Here is a 6,931-nt window from a genome sequence, read left to right on the forward strand (position 1 = left end):
ACCCCCTTCTTTCTCCTCCCGGGCTGGAGCCGGCGCTTAGGGCCCTCGGGTTGCGGTTATTTCGTCCTGGACTTCGGAGTGTGTAGATCTGTTCCGGGGCTGGCGCGTGGTACTCGGTAGCGCCAACCCACTGTCTCGGCTCACAATATGGGGGTAGTCGAACTGAATAAATGCCCGAACAACTAAGTACAAACAACTGTATGATTTTGAATGAAATAAAGGAAGGAAAAGCAAAGATATGATTTGATTAGGGTAGAGAAGGCTTCTGAAGAGGTGACGTTTAACCTAAGACAAAAAGTAAGGTAAACTCAAAAACAGACGACTCCTGTGATAGCATGTCCCACAAAGGGAGGAAAACACGGAGATCCGTGAGACCAGGTCTCCGTGGAATGAAGGGAGAATGGAAGAAGAGGTAAGGTCATCTTTTAGTTATGGAAAGGAACTTGGATTATAGTCTGATTACAGTGGGAAATCCTAAACTGTAACTCCATTTCACTGCGTCGTTTAGTAGTGGAAAATCTTAACGGAGAAGAGTCCCAAAACAGGTTGGTGAACACAAACCTTTAAAAGTTGGAGAGAGGAGGAGGACATTGAAAAGATCTAGAGAGGTAGAATGGAAACCAGGAGAATATACCCCCAAAGACAGGAGAATATTTGGAATGGGATTGTGGTGGTGTTGTGGCCAACAATGTATTAAAAGCAGATGTACAGATAAATTAGATTTGGCAACAAGGAGACACTGATGATGTTGCCCAAAGACATGACAATAGAATGCACTTTGACACATCATACATAAATGGAGTATAATTTCTCACTTTTCTGGTTGTACATGATGTAGAATCACACAGGTGGTGTAATCATATATGTACATAGGATAATAATGTCTGATTCATTCTACTATCCTTCCTACCCTCAAACCCTCTCCCTTCCCTTCATTTCACTCCCCTCTACCTAATCCAAAGTAACTCTATTCTTTTCTACTCCCCCTTATTGTGAATTAGTATCTGCATATCAGAGAAAACATTTAACCTTTGGTTTTGGGGGATGGCTTATTTCACTTAGCATGATATTCTCTAGCTCCATCCATTTAACCTGCCAATGCCATAATTTCATACTTCTTTGAGGCTGAGTAATATTCCGTTGTGTATATATACCATTTTTTTTTTGTACTGGGGATTCTTTATCCATTCATCTGTTGAAGGGCACCTAGGTTGATTCCGTAGTTTAGCTATTATGAGTTGAGCTGCTATAAACATTGATGTGGCCACATCACTGTAGCATGCTGATTTTAAGTCCTTTGGGTAGAAACTGAGGAGTGGGATAGCTGGGTCAAATGGTGGTTCCATTCCAAGTTTTCTGAGGAATCTCCATACTGCCCTCCATAATGGTTGCAACAATCTGCAGTCCCACCAGCAATGTATGAATGTACCTTTTTCCCCACATCCTTGCCAACTTTTAAAATTGCTTATGTGGTTTTTTTTTTTTTTTTTTTTTTTTTTTGGAGGGGGTTGTTTTTGTTTTGTTTTGTTGTTGTTGTTGTTTTGGTACTGGGGATTGAACTCCGGGCCACTGAGCCACATCCCTGGTTCTTTTTTGTATTTTATTTAGAGACAGGGTCTCACTGAAGTTGCTTAGGGCCTGGCTAAGTTACTGAGTCTGGTTTTGAACCTGTGGTCTTCCTGCCTCAGCCTCCTGAGAATTTTCATTCTGACTGAATTGAGATGAAATCTAGAGTAGTTTTGATTTGCATTTCTCTAATTGCTAGAGATGTTGAACATTTTTTCCATATATTTGTTGGTCAATTGTATTTCTTCTGTGAAGTGTCTGTTCAATTCCTTAGCCCATTTATTGATTATTTGGTTTTTTGGTTTTAAGGGGTTTTTTTTAGTTCTTTATATCCTGGAGATTAATCCTCTATCTGAAATGACATAAAATTCTTAAAGAGGAAAATGTCCACTTCTGATAGTTGCAAGAAAATTACAATTGTGGCAAGGTTTGAAGATTGATGAGAGTAGGAAGATGATGAGAGGGGTTCTATCTAATGTTTGTTTTCTCAGAAAAGAAAATGCAGTATCAGCTTAGAGTAAGGAGAAAGAGTAGGATGATTGAGGAAAGAAAAAGAATGAAATAAATACCTTTGAGAGTAAATAAGTGGTTTTCTAAAGAAAGCTAATTGGTAGGACTTCTGGGTAATTTAAAATAATTGAAGATGTTCTGCTGTTCAGGTGAAGGCAGAAAAGACAGATAGTTGAATTCATTCAGGGTTGGGTTTTCCTGGCAAGTACAAGAGAGCTTAAAGCCAAGAGAGCTGAGGATGTTTGCATGACAATATTTATGGTGATATAGAGATAAAACTATACAGAAGGGTACTACCAGAGAAATGAAAAGCTGTGCTCCATTTGTGTGCAATGAACTGAAATGCATTCTGCTGTCATGTATAACTAATTAGAACAAATAAAAAAATATATACAGGAGTGGCTAGGGTTGTGGCTCAGTGGTAGAGCTCTTGCCTAGCACATGTGAGGCACTAGGTTCAATTCTCAGCACCACATTAAAAAAATATATAGTGTGTCCACCTACAACTAAAAATATTTTTTTAAAACTGTACAGGAAAGTAAATAATGGTATGTGAGGTCTGATATTCAAGAGTGGTGGGGAAAGGGACTAAGGTATTAGAACACTGACTGGAGAATGGTTGCAGTGGGTAATTTAAGAAAGTTAACTGGCAGTACAGATGCGGTGGTCAACGTGGGATGTTTGAAATTGACATTTTAGAGATTGTGAGTTTTTCATCATGCCTAGGTCCAGGTTGAACTCATGTGGGGCAAGACTCCAAGAATGGAAAGCTAAAGAAGAATGCATGTTGTTAAAACTGAGAGACCAGGGTATTAGATTTATCATCCAGGTAGAAACTAAAGTCAAATATTATTCCAGTGAAGAGAGACTATGAGGAAGAAACTAAGTTGCTGAGGGCAGAGTGATCAGGAAATTGGTAAATGATAGCAAACAGGAGAGGAAAATGGTGGTTTGGCTCTCTCTCAGACTATTCTTATTATTTTCCTTCCACTATCTGTTTTCTCTTTGCTTACCCTGTTCAGGACCATACAGCGTCTATGGCTTCAAAATCTGCATTTTACTATACAAATGCTGACTCCATAAAAGTTCTATACTCAAAAAATTCCTCGAAGTGTTACATTACAGGCAAGAAAAGTGATTGCAGAAGGATATATGGCAAAAGCTATCCTTGGAACTCACCCCTACCCATATTTGTTTAGTTATTATTAAGCACATTAGGTCTTTTGACATGTATTCAGTGCATGAGTAGTATTCCCAAGGTATAGCTATGTTCCTAGTACAGTCTCTAGAGATTTAAGAAATAGGGCCTTGTTGCCACTCATCTGTCCTAGTTATAAAAATTGCCCTTTAGAATTAGCTTATCTGTCCCATATTGTCATTCCCTTTGGTTATGTTTTGTTCATTTTTTCAGGATTGAGCTCTAGGAAGTTTTCTCTGAATTGCCAAGACTGGGTTAGGTGCATCCTTTTGTACTTCTATCAACTCTCTGATTACTTCTGTTGGAACACTGTGTTGTACTGGGTATCTTCCCCAGCCAGCTGAACAATCTAGCTCTACTTTTAGAGTTCCTTGAAAGGATTGTGTCTGATTACTCTTTGTACAGTATTGAACTAAGTAAATGATGATATCATTATTACAACATGATTCACTTTCTTATGTATGTTGGTCACATGCTTTGTATTCAGGCTTTCATTACCATCTGTTGTATTGTCATCTATTTCCTACTGTGTTGCTTACCTCTTTGCATAACCTGATGCTTAATGGAATTGTTGGTTTGTTGTTATTGGTTTTTCTTTCTTTCTTTCTTTTTTTTTTTTTTTAATGAAGGCCCCTATTACGTCTACCTAGTCATTGCTGCAAGACTTTGTCAAGATTCTGAGAATATTAATTAAGAGAAACATCATCTTTAAAAATCTGATGTGCTAAGTCTGGCAACAAACAATATGCTTACACTCTTGGGAATGACTTTGTCAGATGAGCTTAGTCAGTTCTATATTATAGAACTGCAGGTAGGCCAATGAAGGGAGATTGTCTTAAGCTGATATTATAGCATCTTTGCTCATTAAACTTTGCAAGTTTAGGTAGGTTGGTATAGCTACAGTTTTCTTGTCTGCAGAGTAAGAATAATGGTACATTAACTCGGTTTAGCAGTTTTGTTTTGTTTTGTTTTATACCATGGATTGAACTAGGGATGCTTAACCACTGAGCCATATCCCCAGCCTTTTTATTTTTTATTTTGAGACAGGGCCTTGTTAAGTTGCTGAGGCTGGCTTTGAACTTATGATCCTCTGCCTCAGCTTCTCTGAGCCACTGGGATTACAGGTGTGCACCATGTCCCTGGCAGCAAATACTTTTAAAGAAGTTACCAGCATGTGATAAATATGAAAGAAATTTCACATAAATTGACAGATTGGCAATCCCCTTAAAATTTAATTCCTTAAAAAGCAAAGTTATACTTGTTTTTAGAAAGCAATCATACAACTTAGCTCAGAAGTATAAATTGAGAAAGGGATAGTTGAGTATTTGGAGAAACTTAATACAGTAAATAAGTAATCAAACAAGGGAAGAAGAGAACTGATTCCAACTTCCCTGTTCTTGATGGTAAGACTAGGTCTTTAATCCTCACAAACAGCTTGTTAGCAAGCAAATCATGGTTTATGACACTAAGCATTTACCTAGTCTAATTGTAAAGACCATGTCACACGGATATTGAAAGGAAAAACAGTGCATTAGTGTATTGTAATTATAATGTAATTATAACAAGTATTATAATATTATAATAAGTAATTACATGAATTAATGTAATAGAATTACTGTATCTGGTCAGGGCCTGCCTTCCATTTCATAAAAAGCCATGTTCCTGTGACTTCAAATGGGGAGAAGGACAAGGGAGCATGCTGGGGGATTTCTTTTATAAGGACACTAATCCCAACATCAGGGCTCTACCTTCATGAACTAATTATCCGACAAGGGCCTCGCTTCCTACCATCACATTGCAGGTTAGGATCTTGACATGCAAATTTTGAGTGAGACACTGACATTCAGTCTACAGCAGTTGGGATGTAGAATTGTGGATGAATTCTTCCCTTTACATTTTTTTCTTTTTGTAACATTGTATAACAAATACAAATACGTACTTTTTTTAAAAAGTGTGAACCACTGAAAAAGGTTTTCTGTGAAATAAAGAACTTGGAATGGTAGCTCTTCTCCACAGCAATTCCACAATGTCTTGAAATGCTGCACAAATATGTACAAACAAGGACCAAAGAATATCATAGTATATATTCAGTCTACTTAAATGGGTGTGCAATCTAACAACAATTTATATTTGCTTTGGATAATTATCTCTTATTATCTAGCCTATAAAATTGTGCCTTCCTTGTTCTGTGCTTATAAAGCCCTTTCAATTCCCCATACTGTCTAGCACAAAGTTTAGTGTGCAATAGGTCCTCGGTACAATATTTATAGAGTTTTCTTCATTAAACTTGCTCTTACAAATTTAACAAATCAGTTCCCTTTAAATCTCTTTGAATGTAGGGCAGTGTCTTTCTCATTTATTAAAAATGTCAATTTCAGTACATCTAGACTAATAATAATAATATCTGGACAGCTTTCAAGTAATTTTCAATTAACTTTCACATCCCTTATGCATTAATTTTTTCATGAAACTGTACAATATGCAAGTTATATCATAATTCAAAAATATTTTAAATATCTAGAGGGATACAAGGTTTTTTGTTTGTTCATTTCTTTGGTACTAAGGATTGAACCCAGGGGTGCTTACCCACTGAGCTATATCCCCAGTCCTTTTTTTTTTGAGACAGGGTCTCCTAAATTGCTTAGGGCCTCACTAAGTTGCTGAAGCTGGCTTTGAACTGGCAATCCTTGTGCTTTAGCCTCCCCAGCCACTGGGATTATAGGCATGAGCCACCATGCTCAGCTGAGACACAAGCTTTTTAGTCACCTCCAAGCTCTTCTAACTATAAAGCTATCATTTCAGTCCCAAAGTGAAGTTGAAATGAAGTTTTTTATTCTGATAAAAGTGTTTACTTAAAGCATCACATTAAGTATATGCCGCAGCCCGGCTGGCTGGGCAAAATAACCGGGGGGAGTGACGAATAACTTGTGTACGTTGATACAGCAGGAGTGGAAGCCGTTTATTGCAGGACAGGAGCAGTATTTATACATTCCACACAGCTTATCTAATTAGCATAAACTAGATACATCAGTCAACCAATCAGGAATCTCCACACTTAATGGCTTGTTTTTGTTACTTCTCAAACCGCTCCCTCTGGCATTTTGCCAGGCACCATCCAGACTTGTTTACGAACTCTAACATTCCCCTGGCAAAATGCCAGGTGTTATTTTGACTTGTTTACAGACTCTAACATTTCCCCCTTTTGTTTAATTTAAATAATGACCATAGTGGTTTTTACAGAAACACCATAAATAACCTGCTACAAACAGAAAGGGAGGATACAAAATGCCACAATACCAAGCCACTTGATGGCTCCATCCAAGAAGCCCTTGGAAAAATTATACCAGCAATGACACTGTTAGCAAAGATACCGAGTTACAATTTGTTATAGATTACAGTTTGTTGTCTCAGTCCAGGTAAAGCAGTGTCTCAATAGATTAACTCACAGTCCAGGTAAATCACAGTCCAGGTAAGTTCTGCAGGCAGCTAGCTTAAATCACAGTCCAGGTAAGTTCTGCAGGCAGCTAGCTAGCTTGATCCGAAGTCTCGTCCGGTTCTCAGCAACACTGGAAATTCTTCCACTTTCGTTTTCACCTGCACTGGGACGAAGGCAGGAACTCTGGATGGCTAAAGAAAATCCTGTAGTATTCCAGCAGG

General features: G+C 38.0%; 1 protein-coding gene across 1 annotated transcript in view; it reads right to left on the bottom strand.

Annotated features, from left to right (window-relative positions):
- Positions 1-6,931, bottom strand: part of Cmpk1 (cytidine/uridine monophosphate kinase 1) — a 53,967-nt gene that overhangs the window by 40,031 nt on the left and 7,005 nt on the right. The gene's annotated exons all lie outside the window — the stretch shown is intronic.

This window comes from Marmota marmota, unplaced genomic scaffold (assembly GCF_001458135.2).
Source record: "Marmota marmota marmota unplaced genomic scaffold, marMar, whole genome shotgun sequence".
NCBI lineage: Eukaryota > Metazoa > Chordata > Mammalia > Rodentia > Sciuridae > Marmota > Marmota marmota.